Genomic DNA, 17,693 nt, shown 5'->3' on the forward strand with positions numbered 1-17,693 from the left:
ATTATGATCCTACGATTTCCGATTCAAACATGGTTACTACAAAATCCGTTTGCAGTAGTGTTCGTTCGGTTGTGTTCGTTTCATTTTTCGTTTTGTTCCTTCTGCTGTTCCGCGTGGTCTTATATGAATATCAAGACAATGGTAAAGCGGTAGCGGTAGCGATCTTATGTTTCGATTTCAAAACAATTCTACCCTCATACACTACGGCTTTGCATCTGTGTGAAATTTAAAGTTCTATCGGATAGGTATTTTTTTTGGCGGCTACCTACAAAGTTTAGCATCTTTCCGTTGGATATGTACGCCGCCATAACAAAGCACCACCGTGTTTTTATCAATTATGTTTTGCTCAGCTTCTCTTCTACCATTCTTCGTTGTTTATGCATCTTGTTCGGAACTCTCGGTTGCCGCTCGTTTGATGTTCACTTCTATGCACTCGGCAAGGATCGACTTTCACTTCGTCGGTTCCACCGATTCAGACTCAGTTGAGTTCTGGCTATCGCGCGTGGTGGATGTTATTGGATTTTGTCGCTCTTCTCAGCCCAGGTTCATGTTTGAATATTTGATTTCCTTGTGGAAGGGGGAGTGAGAATTATTATCCTGATGGATATTATTGTTCTTTGGCTTTGTGCAATTTAACTCTCTACAATCGGATGGAGGGAGCTCGGTTTTAGTGCATTTCCTGGCTGGATTGTGGTCAAATTCTGGTGGTCAGAAGAGTTGAAGTGAATTCCAATTTGTTGTTTCGATAAAAGAGTGTCGTTAGAGTTGTTTGTCCAAACATAGGAAGCTGATTAGTGTAGTGAAGTTGGAGACAGTAGAAACAGAGTTTTGGCGCGTTTGCGCGCAAACTTCCACAATTCCGCCGGTGGATTTGTTATGAATGTCGCTGGTTCTGATCGATAGCCGCCAGTGGAAGTTGAATGAAAAATAGTGCCATGTACACAAAACCGTACTTGAAGTGAGCGGATGCATTGCCCTCTGCAGAAGAAATAAATACCGGTTCAGCAGCGAAAATCCTTTTTCGGGTGTGCGATCGTTTGTGCAAGTAGCGTTCTGTGGGAAGTGTACGCTTTTTAAACAACGAAAGAAGAAAGAGTTTGATGGAAAAGTAAGCTCATGCAGTGAAATGGTCAAACGGATGAAGTGAAACGTAATGAAGAAAGCACTCGGTATCTAAAATATTCACGAAGGAAGAAAGAGAAGGAGCAGCTCAAAATCTAGTGCAGGATGTTTGTAAGCAAAATTAAAGGCTTCCTGAAGATTGCTTCAAACTGTTGTTACTGAAAACGGCACACGGGCGTTTATGTTTAGCAATACTGGTGTGAAGGAGTGACCTTTTGACGAAGAGAATTAATCTTCCACCGATGCTGGTAGTTGTACGTTGAGTTCTTATCGCTGATCTACAGGCGCTGGTTTTTCGGGAGAGTGAAACGGATTAAATGTCTTGCTCCTTGCAGGTAGGGCCGATTATGTTTTGTTTTGTTCAGATTAAATCGGCAAACTGTGGCAGTTAATATTTATGGTTGATTGTTTTATCGTTAGTTGTTTAATTTAATGCAATGCGAATCATTCCGTTGGACTAGTTTTGGTTCTCGGACCCTGCACAACTTAAATGTTAATTGTTTTTTTGATTGTGATAATCGTAGATCGTTAGTTATGATGTCTTAGAATTAGGAATTCTGATACAAGCTTCAAACACAATTGATAATAATTTAATAATTTTAATGTCTAGAACTGTTTTTGAAGTTGAATCACTAATGGAAATAACATTACTAGTGGCGCGAAAGACAAAATTTAATTCAATTGGTTCAGCTATCTTTGAGAAATCGATGAGAGTTTCGTTCTAATAAGCAAATCGGTTGATCTTCAATTCTCGAAAACCAGCAAATCAAAACACTTTGTTGCATGGCCTTTTCTGATATTGCACCATTTAAATTTTCATGTACATTATACATGAAGTCATATATTTTTTAAAACATGGCGGAGATTTTTTTTATAGTATAATAAGCGGCAGAGATTATTAAAACCTTAGAGATATCCGAACCGATTTTGAGATATCCGAACCGATTTGAGCTTAACCAAATGAAAGGTCTTGCATTCAAACATATCGCAACTGATCTGTTTAGAAGTTTAATGTTTATTTGTTGACTCATGGTTATTAGTAAATCAATGAAGCGGGAACAAGTGTGTAAAATGGTTTTCGTGAAAATTTGGTTGAGGCAAGATATTTCGTGATTTTACACCAAACTGCTTGAGCATACATGTTGAGGAAATAAAAATAGAGTTATTCAGTTTGTTTTTTTTCCAAATACTAGATCAAGGCTAGATTTTTTGCCGAATGCTAGATCATGCCCAAACAGTCTTAATCTTTTGAACTTTCGTTTTGAATGGCAAAATACGCTTCTTAAGGCACTTTTCCATGTGAATCTCATCGTTGTTTGTTCCTGAAAAAGCGTCTACTAGATCAAGAACTTTTTCGAAAATTCCTTCTCCGGAACATTGAAGATGGACTTGGCAACGAAATATACTTTGCTAGGAAGTTGACTGAAGTTGGCCCTGGCATAATATTTGGTAACCAACTTCGCGTAAAGTTTCCGGGCGCGGATTTTTACAGCGATGTTTTCCTTTCCATTCCGGTTTAAGCTTTTCTGCACCTTGTTAACGTAAAACTCAGAAGATTTCATGATTTTACTTTTACGGTTCATATTACACGGAATACAATCGTATTTGTAACTCCAAACTGCAGAGTCAATTACCACAACATTGGTGGGACACTTCTGAATTTTGATAGTAACTGCACACATTTTGTCTTGACCTTTCAAATTTATTTAAAGTACAAGAATAGGTAGAACTTAATCACGAAAATCTCTTGTTGTACTTAACCCAACAACATATTTTTTCTACAAACTATCGAGAATATAATTCTACAAGCTATCGAAAATATGATATGATTAGTGATTAAATGTTCCACAGTTCGAGATAACCATAAATAACTGGCAAACAAAGCTTCCTAATACTTTTGGAAATAACGAGGAAACCTCATCACGCTTGCTTGCTATTTTCGCACCCGGACGACGGTTTTGAGGTCACATATCAGTTCCGATTATCTACTGGACGAGACACAAATCTCCAAATATCAAGGGGAATGTGCCATTTGAGCCAATTTGTTCTGATTCCTGAAGTAAGAACAACCCAGCTATAAAGTCAGTAAGAACAACCCAGGTATAAAACGCGAAACGCTCAGGTCGTGCTCTCATTTGGTCTTCGGTCGTCAGGAGGAACAGTAAACCACAAATGCTCAGGTCGTGCTTTCATTTGGTCTGTTTGAAGAATTTAGTTCCAGAACCTGCATGATGGAACTGAATTCTGGAACTAGATTTCATAGCTTAATTAAGTTTTGGAATTCAAACTGAGAATTCAGTTCTTGAACTAAATTACTACTGAATTTCTAGCCTGTTTGGTTCTTGAACTGAGGTCCAGTTTCTGAATTATAGAAATCGGTTCATTTTAGAACTATTAATATATTCCCAAAGAAGTATACGAAGTTTTCCTACTATGTAAATCTATCATTCCGACTGGTTCAGATCCAGAGCTCAGTTCCAGTTCTAGTCCCCAAAATTTAGCTCCGTATTGAATCAATTGCGGGATGTTCGCAGAGTCTATTTCTCTTAAAAGAAGATCTATTGCTTCATCCTCCGGCAGGTCGTTTGCATTGGATCAAAATACAAAGAAAAGTTACCAACGACGGGGAGCATTATGCAAAATCAGCCCTTCTAATGGCTCCAAATGTTATGTAAAGAACTATAAAGATTGCTACTTTGCAATTCGGAGATAAAAACTATCAGTTTAGTGCACATCTAGAATAATGTGATTTGCTTTGAACAATTTCCGTGGTGCAAAATTCGCACCAAACGAGTACGAATAAAACTAGCATTTGACTGCTTCGCGTTCGGGAACAATGCTCCGAACAGTGTATAATATCGTAGAGAATTCCACAATTTGTTCCGTCAATGCCAGAAATGGATCCCGTGAAGAATTTTTCTAGTTTCTTTCACTGAAATATGCAAATCTGAAATGAGATAATCGACATCAAGTATGCTGTTATTTTTTTACTGTCATTTGTTCCGCGGTATTTAATTGTTGATAGAAAATATTTGTCTTCAATAAGTTAATCTTTTGTATAAATACACCATCACAATTTTGGAAGCCTAATTCTCACAATCAACTAATACGAACGATTGTCATTTTTATTCGTATTCACGTTCTCGAGTTATGTCTGTATCATTACTCACCCGCTGTGTTTTTTTCACGGACAATATCTTGTTTCGATGGCATGAATAGAATTCTATGAATAACTGTTTGACTTAATAGATATAAACGATACACTATGGATAAGATTTACTCAAGTTTTAAAGCTTTTTACTCATATAGTGCCAGAAGATTTTTTCGTGCCATTTTTATCGAATTCACCCTTTAATTTTCAGTTCAAATTGTTTGAATATAATAACTATTCGCTGTGATATTACTATTGTTATGTGAGGTACTTTTTTATCATACCACAACTCTACTGAATGCTTAAGAGGAAGGCTGTAGTTATTTTTGAAAGTAAAACACACTAAGGTTTTTTATGCGGTTTCGTTTTATGTAGTTTTTTTAGGCGGAATTTCTAGGTTACGCGGTTTGTATGCGGATTTCCGAAATTATGCGGTTTCTTACACGGAATTCCGAAGATATACTGGTTTTTATGCTGGTTTTCTGAGGTTATTCGTATTTAATGCGGATCTTAGAAACGGTGCAGTTTTTGTTGCGGATTTCCGAAGTTATGCAAATTTTTAATGCGGAACGTATCTCCGCATACAAATGACTTCAATGTATGATTTGACAACTTTCAATACTTCGATTCCACATTAGCCCGTTTTGTTATTCGCATTGTTTGTCACCCCACATACTTCGAATTGTGGCGAAAACAATTTGATCCACCTAGTAATGATGCCTTATTAAAGAAAACGATGTCACTTATTAAAACACAGTTTTTAAATTGATAATTTTATCATTTATTACACTGTAATTTTGGATGTTTCGGAATTTTGGATTTTTTATAAAACTCAACATCATGTTTGGGACCACAGGATTTTTCATTTGGGTATAAAGTTGAAAACTTTTATTTAAATGAAGTGGAAAACTTTTATTTAAATCAACAATCGGATACAAAAATTTGCGATAAAAGTGACCGCATATTTTTTGTCATATACACGTAGGTACAGTATGCGTCAGACTCAAACATTTTTAATTTCATTGTCGCTTAGTACCTTTATTATCAACTTTAAACATAACGTATATAACAGCTTCCTCTTCACTCAATATTTCCGCCAATTGCATTTATGACCGCTTCTAGACGACGCCTGAAGCTTTTGCAGACCTTGCACGGAACGACCGAAATCAGCATTTTCGCGAAAGATTTAGTTGATTTGCTGATTTTAGTTAGTTATTTTTTGAGACAACTAAAAAAATCTTACTTTTGCTGATTTAGATTTTTTATTCTCATTCCCTTAATAATAATAAAATATTTGTTGAAATGACTATTTTTTTTAGTTGAATTCACAAATTAAACGTACTGTCATTTCTTAGCTAAGGCACACTTCATATCCAGTCAACTAATTTTTTAGTTGAATTAAAGAAATATAATGTTGTTTTCAACCAATATGAATGGTTGAATTGGCTTCTGCAATCTGCAGCTATATGGCGCCCTGTCACCGAAACGGTAACACCGTAATGACTACTAGCCGCTAGATGGCACACTACTGCCGAAAAAATTTCAGACGCGGTTGTCTTTTCCATATTGGCAGGTATAAATACGATGTTGTATTGGAGAAAAAGACATAAACGAAACATAAACATCTTTTTGAATTTTTTTCTTCTAAATCACTGTTTTCTTCATTCTCACTGAAAACTTTGAGCACTCGGAAAACAAAAACCGAATACAAATAGTACACCGGACGGCGCAGCTCGGAAGGTTTGAAGATACAAAAACCTTCATCACAATTAGAGTGAAACATTCGAAATTCACATCACTGTTCCGCGTAAAAACATTATTACGCACAATCGCTTCAAGTGCGCACAAATTCTGAATAAATACACTTTCCACTAACAGTTTACGTCATTTTTACATATCGGTTTAGAAAATTATATAGGGATATATCGTAACACATGCGAAAAACATCTAAACAATTTGCGAGCAGTTTCAACAAGACTGTCCCTTTTAGCTTTTTAATGGATTGTTTTGCTTTGACACTGCTGTCCTTCAGTAATGACGGTGATAGATAAATAGAATCAAAGTTTCTGATTTTAATAACGAAATTAGTTGTCAATGAGAATTTCGTGTTGGATTGAAATATTGCTGGTTTGTGTCCAGAATATTCGCCAACTAAACACATTCTATAAAAATAAGAGTTTTTTTCAGCACAGTAAATTCTACATTTTAACTAATTTTATAGTTATTTTGGAAATTTTGTTGTTAGAATCAACTAATTCAAAAACAGTAATACGAATTAGGCGCAGAGCTAATTTCGGTCGTTCCGTGTGGCAATATAATCTGATGACATTTCTCTCCAATGCTTTGTTATGGACGTCCGTAGGATGTTGACATACACGTGCTTCAATATTCGCCCATACACTGAAATTCAGAGGATTTAAGCCAGGCAAGCTAGGTAGCCACATCTCTTTGAACCAGAGTTGAGGCATGTTGTCCCTCAACCACATTTGTGTTTTCTACGACCTGTGGGCAAAACATGATCCTTAATAGTTTCTAAGTACACATCTGTGTTCACTTTCAGGCCTTCTTGGTTAAAAACGGGGTCCATTTTTTGGCCATCGGAAGCGACCAATCCAAACATCATAACCCCTGCTGATGCTAGGTTCGAAACGTGAATTTGATGTTATCAGGTACATCATAAACTTTCTTCGAACTTTTAATGCAGGTTGATGCGACTGATGGACACGCTGTCGACAGTAAACCGCTCCTCATTCGTGAAGATAATGACGGTGAACCTCTTCTTTAGATTACTAAGCAGTTTCTTGATTCGCTCCACTCTAGCTGCTATTATTCTGTCAGTAATCAATTGTCTTCTAACTCAAGCTCTAGATTTTCCTTTTAAGTCATATTTCACAAATATTTTTATCGTTGCTTCTGATACATTAGCCTGTTTTGCCATTTTTTTCATGCTCCGAACAGGATTACGAGTTACTTTCATTTTAATGGATTGTATCAACCCTGGTGTTCTCACAGATCGCTTCCGACCACTTTCAGGTTTTCTTGGTAGTCCAACTGACGACTTGACATGAAATACAGTAGCCCTTGAACATTTTACAAGAGCCATGATATCAGAAACTGACTTCTGGGCGTGAAGTAATCTACGAATTTCATCCTTGTCGTACATTTTTAAAGAAATATTTTCTTAATAAAAACTAATTCAAATATACCAATCTGTTTGAAAACAATAACTGGCAGCTGAAGCAAAATTATGTAAAACTAGGTTGAGTGACGGTAGCGGTATTAGTGTATTATTAGTGAGAGCCTAAAAATTTTCTGACGCGTACTGTAGTTTGCGGTCTCGACGACTAGGGTCTAATGGTATGTGACACTCAGCCACCCGGGTCTCGGATTCGGTTTCCACAGTGAATGCTTGGCTTTCTATATGAACAAGACAAAAATGATTGACTGTTATCAATGCTGACAAATTCCGACAAAAATCGATGCAATCTTCATACTAATACTCTCTGTATTAGTAAGTTAGTATTTAAGTTCCTTTTCCCCATTACACTTTACAAGTAGCTTTACAAAGCTTCCCTACAGAAAATCACAGAATTTCGTAAGCAAATGAAAACTCACCACTCGTGACTGAACAACCAACTTAAATTTTACCAATTTAAATTTAACTCGTATGGCAATAAATATTACATCCAAATAATTTAGAGCCCGCACAGAGCAGTGTTATTCCACGATGGTTTGCATATGTAACATTTTTTTGCACTCACTTTTTTCAGAGACGACTAAACCGATTTTCATAAACTTAGATTCAAATGAAAGGAATAATTGTCCTACAGAAGGTTCCTGATTTTTATTTTGATCCAACTTCCGGTTCCGGAGTACAGTGAAAAAATTCTAATTTCAAATTACTTCCTCACTTTTCTCAAAGATGGCGTGACTGATTTCAGCAAACTTAGTTTCAAATGGAAGGTCTCGTTGTCCTGTATAAAACCTACAAATTTCATCCGGATTCGACATCCGGTTCCGGAATTATATGGTGAAATGTGTTAAAAATTGGATACCGCCACTTGAAGCGAAACAAAACACATAAAAAGTTCTTGATTTGCCTCGAAACTATTCCAATCAGCAGCAATTTACAATAGACAACCAAACAACTCGAATCCGGCTCTGCTGGTTCTCGTTTTCTGATTCCGGAAGCACCGGAAATAGAAAGTAAAATAATTTTTAAACTTGCCTCAAAACTTTTCCAACCGGTAGTCATTGTCAGTAGACGGCTAATCATTAATTTGGCTTTTCTTGTTCTTGGGTTTTTTTTATGAACGACCGAAGATTGTAGCCATAGATCGATCCCAGTCGCTTTTCTCGAACTAACTTCGCTTTCGCTTAGTCCCAGATTCCGGTTTCGGAAGTACTTATTTCGTTTGCTCAGAGATGGCATAACCGACCTGAGTACTGTTTCACTCTGTAGGTTAGAATATGTGAGATATGAGATGCCTATCTCATTGCACCCCTAGGTGGATTAAAACAGGTTTTTGAATATAGGGAACATAAATGATTTTTTCCCTTCGGAGAGAAATTTCGATTTTTGATGCGACAGATTGAATATTTTCAATAAAGAAACAGTGAGTTCATTCATGTTACGTTTCAGTATGAACGAGATAATCAGGGTGGCAAGTGACCGGGAAAACCGGGAAAAAGTCGGGAATTTGATTTCACCGGGAAAAAGTCGGGAATTTCAGTGAAAAACCGGCAATAATATTACTAGCTCACCTATGAGTAACAGTTGTTAGCTGTTTTTTCAACAATTGAAAAATAGGAGACAATACCCAATTTTGCATTTGAGCGAAATGTTCAGTACAATACAATAACTTATTGTTCATTGGAAATTGGGCCAGTACCCCATATATCGTCCAACGATTTTTAGAGGCTTGCAGGCAGTTTTAAATCAAACAGGAAGCATCAGAGTTTTTTTTAGTTGTTATCAATAACAGCATAATGAAAGCTCATTTCGAAAATAAGGATAATTCGGATGCTTCTGTTGGTTTTTGATTGATTTTTAAATGAGTATTCAACACACCTGCAAAATTTATGACAAAATCTCAAGGTAACATAGGGAAAATTTTTAACAAAATTATTAAACATTTTAAGGATCCTTTATGTTTTAAAATTTGCTGATGATTGCCATTGTTTCATCATGTCTTGTGTTATTCTTATATTTCTGTTAGATATCAAAAGGACTCGCAAAATTGGAAGAGTTGTCGATTGTCTTTGATCTTATTCACCGTTTACAGGAAGTATTTGAGTTACTTTTTGAGAGTTGAAACTGGTTTCTGAGGGCCAGTATAGAATCTTAGAAAGATTAAGAAAATGGATTGATTTGTTCAGTGAATCTATGTTTAATTTTCATTTAAAGGTCCTCAACTATTCCACAGTAAGATCACAAGAACGTTGATATTGATGTAGATGAAGGTTAATTGAATTTAGTTTGAGCTTTTGGAACTTCAATAAAGTAATGATTTAAATTATACACGGCTATATCTATATTTCTCAAAACAATTTCAGGGTTTACATTCGATAGTGTTCTAGTCGATTAGTTCTAAGTTGGTAGAATATATAACTAATTGAACTAATCATTGCTTGATTTGAAACTCTGAATGTTATTGATTGATCTGCTAGAATCAGATCAATTGTAGAAAGATTTCTCATAGAAGATAAATTAGTTAAGCTATTGGAAATAAAACTGGTTTAAAACCAGCGGAGAGTATTCAAATCGCACTTCCTGATTATTTTTCTGATTCCTCTACGAGCATTTAGAATCCTATTAGGAAAAAACAGATCGATATATTGTGCATTTTAACAGTTATCATTTGATTTATTTGCCCGTCAACGCATTGAAATCGTAAACATTGTTTATTGACTAACAGATACATTAGAATAAATTGGGGTTTTAAAAGAGCAAGTCGTGGCAGCCGAACGGCTTTGCGAAATCTTGGGTTCATATAATGATTTTAAATTCAATTCTATTACATGAAAATTTCCAATTTTTGGTCTGACATGACTTTGTTATTAATTGGTTTTATGGTTTTCATCACAATCACAGCATAATAATTCATCTGAGGGTATCGTTCATTGAACAGATATGCTAGCAAGCGACATAATTTAAACAGTATAACAATTTATTGTACCATGGCTGAAGCCCTGGCAATGACGATATTATGTTAGATTCGCTGTGCCATCAACTGCGTTGGTGATTGCCGATAATTTGTCAGAAAGCGGCTCGATATTACTCTACATTGTATACAACATTTTCAATCTGGCAGAAGATGCTACAAGAACTCGCTGTCTCGCTCCACTTCATACTCTGAGTATTTCGCAGCCCTTAACAAAATATATATAGTCCGGCAATGATCGGCGCTGTGAGGAATTTACCAAGAGAGAATCGCAAGTTGATAATTATCGCAGATAATTCGACTTGATGATTCTCATACTAGGTTACAATATACAATATTTCTAAACCCTGGTCTGGAGCATTCACAGCTATTTTCATAGATACAACTTATATAAAGGTTATATGCACATAGTTAGAATAAGCGGCAATAGTAAAATGATTCTATCGCAATTATCCACTGCCCTATAGAATCGGATCTCAAAACGAGAATAAGCGACCGTTTGTCGCTTCAGAGAGAAGCGTGCTAACTCGTGATGCTCAGACAGGTCATCGAGAGAAATTCGCTTTCGCACTGGTGTCCATTCTATGTTATATGAATCATGACGGTGTTTTGTAGCTGAGATGATATCCGTCTCTCTTTGATGGCAATGATTGAATATAGTGAAGAGTTGGTAGAGAGCGTTCTTTGATACGATAAAAGCCATCCTTGGCCATCATGCCGTTTATTTTTTTCCGCTGAACAGAGATTTCCACTTTTACTTCCGGAAGAAGCGAAGAAAGCTCTGTGCAAAATGATTTGAAGTTGCAAGCATATATTGTTGTTATTTTTTCCGAGTGGCATGCGTCCGTTTTTGGGATTGTTGTTCCTTATTGATTTATTTTCAATAATATGTATACCAAAAAAATAATAAAAACAGTCATGTGCACTCGGCAGAAATCGGTTACGTGTAACCAAAATCCCTGAATGACTTGAAAAAGGCTTTATGCTTTTCTTATATGCACATGTTATAATGAATATATTTTTTTTATTCATCGAAATGCCTGGAAAGTAATTGAATCCTCAATTAGTGGGTCTATTACAATGATCCTTTTTGGACATGGGATATCTGTTTAAGGTTTAAATTAAAAAAATATTTACAAAAAAAAACACTAAACAGGGGCGATTTGAGCCTATTCCAAAAACCGGGAATTTTTATCTAAAAACCGTGAAAACCGGGAAAAAACCGGGAAATTAAAAACGGCAATTCACTTGCCACCCTGGATAATGTAAAAACTTTCGGTTGATTACCACACGAACGGATTTCGACTATCCAGGACCACGGATTCCGGTCCCGGAATATCTTAAAGTAGTTATTTCGTTTTCTCAGAAATGGCGTAACCGCTCTGATAACTGTTTGTAGGTTGTGCTTGTCGATGTCCAAAACAAACCTTTTCGTTTTCTTTCAAGAGACCAAGAGAAGTATTTTGCAGATTAACCGTTTACGACTAATTTTACATTTTACGCTTTTTTTGTAATTTAGTCTTCAATCAGATCGGATTCGTGCAAACAAATGATTTGCTGTACTGAAGACGTATGCTAAGTTACATCCAAGTATGTGAGGTTTAATGCCTTGTTGTCCATTTCAAGAATTGCTCATTATTAAAAACTTAAAGTCATGCATATTTAACTATCCGACTCGGTAATTAGGCCTGCTATTGATAGTATAAATTATCGTTTACTACTTTCTTCCATGAGATACAGAGATAGACAGAACAACCAATTTCTAATCAGCATTAATCGGATGATCAATACGATTTTGCTATGAAATTAGTGTTTAATAGCAACATAACAGGCACCCTAAAGACACACATTTTTATGTACCTGGATTTTTCACTTTTCATTCGTTACCTATATAGCATAGACAAACAGATGTCAAATTCGATCGTTTTCTGTAACTCTTATTAGATTCGAAAGCCCGCTAGTGCAGGTTCTGATTCGTCCAAGCAAACAATTTGTTATATTAGACCAACGTTTGTAGATACGACCATACGATGTTACAATGAAGCCGAACAACAGTTTCACTAGACGAAACCCCGGAGCCAAAAATGATGAAAAAAAAGTTGACATATTGTTCTAACTATGGCTTTCGATTGGCAGTACTTGCAGTATCCTATTTCAATAAATTTAATATGAAAAGTATAGATCGATTACTATATTCAAATTACGAATGAGTGTGTTACAATTGCTGTACTCATGACAAACAGCAGACAACTGATACATTTCCATTGATACGAAATTCCTGCTGCCGGTCCTCAGTTACTCGATACATTCCCCGCTGGCAGTGATTTTATCGATCACTCCCCATGAAGACGGACCACGGTATTAATAACACGAATAACAAACCTCATTTGGGGCCTGTTTTCAACCACGCATCAACACGCTCACAAACACGCTCACATACGTTTTCATTCGTGTGACTGCAAGGAGGTGAAAAGTTAATAATAAAATAATGCCTGTGGTTCACCTCCTCAATCCGCATAAAAACTTGTTCGTGTCGAACGTGATATCGAGTTCCTTTCCACATTCGTTAGTCTAGCCGTTATACACCCCATTATTATCCGTAATTTATATCTATGTTGTTTGGAAATCTCACAGGACATCATAAAGGACACCGTCGGCAGAGGACCGAACGGGGTCGACAAACAATGGAAGGCTCCCTAAATTTTCTCATCGCCGGGTCTCACTCGGTTTTGCCGGGCGCCAGGGGCGGAGAAGTGTTGCGTTCCTAAAAAACCTCCCCGCTTTGCTGTCCGTCCGTCTTCTCTTGTCCCAGTTTGCTACGACCTAAGAATTCCTTACTTCCTTCCTTCCTACACTAAATCGCACACGGAGAGAACGATAAAACCAAATTGAATGAATGGCACTAGCAAAAATAGCAAAAACACGAGTTAGTAGAGCTTCCCTAAATGGAAAGGATGTTGCTGATTTTTACAGCATGTCACTGCCCGGCGTTGGAGTCAACGACAGCGATGTGGACCCGACGGTCCCGACGGAATGCAAGACCTTCGGTTGGCGACAAAAAGTTTTACGTTTTGAGAGTAATAAATATTTGCGCTGTTCGCAGAGATACTAACAGGACACTCGAGTGCACGTTCATTACAGTCGCACATTCTTACACACTCACACTAATGTATTATTCAGATCCAGCGAAGAAGTAACATAAATCATAATTTTCTGACAAGAAAAGATAAATCATAACGAATACTGACATGGGAGCGCATGAAGCGGATATTGATTCATGGCACTTTTATACTGTCACCCCCGCGCGTGCACCTATTTACGAATGAACAACACACACACACACACATATATTTACAAACATACTCGCCGTTTCAACTTGTTGGAATGCTCTTCGATCTGGAAAGAATTGAAGACGCAATGGTCGGTCGCATTCATAATGCTCTGTTTGTCGTGAGCCGCCGCTTTTCATCAGTACTGCTTGGAAAAATTTTGATCCCAAAACCTTTGCGGTGAGCTTTCAAAATAGGATCAAACAAATTGTGATGTTTTGAATAGCTGTAATACATTGCAAACGTGGATGTTTTTGTACTTGTCCGCAATCCAACGGCCGAGAATTTTCGAAGGAATCGAAAACATCTTAATTGAAGTGATTCTATAGGTTTGGTTTTTTCTCTTGTACTTGTATCAAACGATCTGTTCTGAGAAGAAATTGAAATACCATTCTGGTTTGATTTGATTGGCTTTTCTTTGTGAAGATTGCTAGAATATTGTAGTTCACTTGAATTATGAGGCTAAATTGAAGCAAAAAATCAATCGCAGTCCTTTTTTTGTCTCATTTACTTAAGCGAAACAAATATAATTTTATCTCATTGTTACTCTGCTCATTGTGGTGGAAGAGCTTTCATTGGTTCACTATTTACGCCTTCGTCCATTGAATCACAGTTGTTGTTGGAAGCATAGTTTTGAGATTTTCCTTTTTTTTTGTTTCCTTAGGCATTGAGTACGTTGTTAACTAAAGCAGGCGTACTTTGTGGCACATCAATTGTAGATGACAGCACTGGGGTTACTTGGGTAGTGTAGAAGAAGTACCGATGTCCTTGCGTGTAGATTATTTCTGGTTTAGTTTCTCGCAATGCTTACCGGTTTTTGGAAGTATTGACATGTGATCAGTTGATGGTCGAAAGTGACAAGCGATTATCATGGAATCATAGTGTTTTTTGATCGAAAGTCACACAAGAAGACAAGGGGAACAAATCTTCAACATTCACTTTTCCATGGACAGAATATCTCTGTACTACGATATGGTTTTTCGAATATATTCTTTGGCGGTTGGCGGCAGAATACATACTTTAAAAGCAAGGATTCAATTTTTCCACCGAAAAACGAAAGCAAGACAGTTTGAAGTCAAAAGGAAGCAGTATTTTTTCGTGTTGGTGTCGGTATCTTTTGTTTTACTAATTTCGAAATCGTCTTCTTCTTCACACACTGTTTTTGTTGTACCGGTGTGAGTAGTTTATTTTGGCGACTGTGACTTGAATCTCAGGTGGTTCCCAGAAACATTCATTTAGTTGTATGTTGGTATATGTTCATTAAGGATTGTGGTACTCAGAAGAATCGGAGAAATTTCGATGAAAATGATTTTATCTCAGTTTATGTCAGATGAACGGCGTATAAAATGAATCCACAAATGATCCACTTGTACCGTACAGAGCGTAAATAGTTTCAATATTAATTCTGTGGATGTTAAGGGTCTCTGTTCAACCATTAGCATCTACGAAATTGTCATCTTCATTAGGGGGAGCATTGTTTGTTATTAATAGAAGTATCGATATGAGCAGATGTTCATCAAAGTTCTAGCGTAGCTCCTGTATAATAGTTTTACCTCTGAACTTTCACATCTATCGGTTTGTTGTGAGGAATCTCTATTCTGTTCTGTTGATACTAGTCTGTAGACCTTTGAGTGATGTAGTCCACAAAGCAGCTTGAATATTTTCTATGATTGCCTTACAAAATTGAAAAGTCTAGAGCTTCTTTTCTTATACCAAAGCATAATCACACTAACAAAATGAATGGTTTGGAATTGACATAGTATGATCATACAAAATATTTAGGTTTACCCTATGATAAAAATCGCCCTTTTAAAATGATCTCATGCAAGGAATCCAGATGAATTGTAATAAATATGTTAAATGTCTGAGTCCTCTCATAAACAAAGAATTTAACGCTGAACTGCATTGAGTCCCAAATATGGGACACACATTTCAAAACATTCTACAAAGCGTTGTAATGTATATTTTTAACCGATCGCATGATATTCCACATTTGGGACGCAATCTCAACTCACAAAAAAAAATCATAGATTCATATCGAGAGAAGTTAGCGGCATCTACTTGACACAAAACGAGAATTTCGTACACAGCTAATTTCTGCTAACAAAACGATTCCAGAAATGTATATTGAAGTTCTTGGACTTGAACTTAAAAATGTTAATGAAACATTCTGATGCGAAATTTATCCCTAGTGTACAGAGCATTTAACTACATAGCTATCATGTAAACAATTAGTAAACATATTTATCCTTCATATTCGTGACAAGTACGTATGTCATCAATTTCTTAGCCAACTAATCCGAATCCTATGAAAAAAAAACATTTTAAGGCCATGACTCAGCATATTTCTAAAAAATTCCCAACCCAATTAGTCACACCAAAAGCATGGTATCCTAATAACAGCCATTAATTTAGTCCTACAGGTAATAATACAAAAAAAATGCTTTTGAAGGTGTATAGAGCACGTTTCGAGCAAGCATTTCCTTGACGTTTATTTAGCCACTTCCATGGCACTTGGGAATGTGTGATGCGTTCGACAAAAGGAGAGGAGCTACAAATAAAAGTTCCGAAAGGCACAAAGCCATAAAACGTGAAGGAAATCTGGTCTTGCTTCTATTTCTTCTATAAATTGATTTTACGTGACGAGTTCAATGGAGCATTGCAAGTATATGTACATATGTGCTAGGTGCCGAGGTGGGAGTTCTGCCTCGTGGGGAACAGTTCTGCCAGAGCCACAGTCGATTCCGAGAGTTCCGCTACGCGTCGTACGGTGCTGAATGAAGCGGAAACGTGCGTTTTGAACCGTGCAGCAAACGTAACAATCCGGACTTTTCAAAGCCGAACAAACGTCGGAGTTCTGGTGGTCTTTGGAAAGTTGCGTTTCTTTACAAAGCTTTTCTTTTTCGACGGAATTTGATTTTACTCTTGAAACGTGATCATAAATTTATTATCAAAGGCTCGTTCTAACTTTTGCATGTATAACAGTTTGAGCGGCTGGCTGACTCGGAATCAACCTTAGCCCTGGAATGGCATGTGAACTCAGCCGATGGACTCAAAGCTGATCCGAAACGGAGACATGACTTTTGAAAAGTGTTCAAGGATTACGTTCGAGAGCCGGGCGATGTAACTAATGGCACGTACGAAACCCGTTCCGTTTGCAGAGCGCAAGCAACGGTACTTTCAAACGGTTTGTCACTCTTCTGGAAGCATAAATGTTTGTGATAAATGATTATTACCAGCGGAAACCGATATGGCCTTACTTTTATTGAAAGAGAAGCTGCGAGGTAATTCCTTTCCAATGGAATTTAAACTACGACAAACGACACGTGAATATGTTTTTCTTCTGCTTGAATTCATTCTGCGCTCAAAAATTTTCACACAAAATAACCGAGAGGGTCCGAAACGCCTGAGCCTTCGATAGCTTATGCGAGGAATGTTTAAATCCATAAAACAACTTAACCGAAAATGAGAAACACAACACAACAAGAAACAAATTGAGCTTCTCGAGGGTTACGAAGATTTCGAACTAAGATATGAACCGTTCATGAGTCCTTTTTCAAAGCATGGAAAAGCGACAGGCGCTTAGACCCATGTAAGACTGCACCGCAGGTGATTATAGCGTAACATTGGTCCCTTCTGTCCATCCGACCGGTCACATAGTAGACCTATTCGGAGCTGCCTTTCCTTCGGTTCATCTTTGATACCTTTAATTCGAATTCGAAATAAGATGTAACACAATACCTTTCAGCAAAACAAAATTATTATCTGAAAGTAATTCTCAAGGATTTAATTATCTTCGTTGGAATCCTGCTGTTATGAAATACGACCATACTCGATTGGAGCGAAAGTCCCCAAAATGTGATGTGATGTGTGCGCTGCGTTCCGTTGTTTTTCTTTTATTTGCCTCATCTGATAAGGATCTGACGA

At 37.0% G+C, this 17,693-nt stretch overlaps 1 protein-coding gene across 3 annotated transcripts in view; it reads left to right on the forward strand.

The window, feature by feature from the left end:
- The first annotated feature begins 492 nt into the window (after nt 1–492).
- Nucleotides 493–17,693, forward strand: part of LOC131432228 (protein slit) — a 445,785-nt gene continuing 428,584 nt past the window's right edge. For all 3 annotated transcript variants that reach the window (XM_058598368.1, XM_058598369.1, XM_058598370.1), the window contains exon 1: nt 493–1,457. The gene's annotated coding sequence lies outside the window, so the exon portion shown is untranslated. The remainder of the gene's footprint in view (nt 1,458–17,693) is intronic.

This window comes from Malaya genurostris, chromosome 2 (assembly GCF_030247185.1).
Source record: "Malaya genurostris strain Urasoe2022 chromosome 2, Malgen_1.1, whole genome shotgun sequence".
In the NCBI taxonomy this organism is placed as follows: Eukaryota; Metazoa; Arthropoda; class Insecta; order Diptera; family Culicidae; genus Malaya; species Malaya genurostris.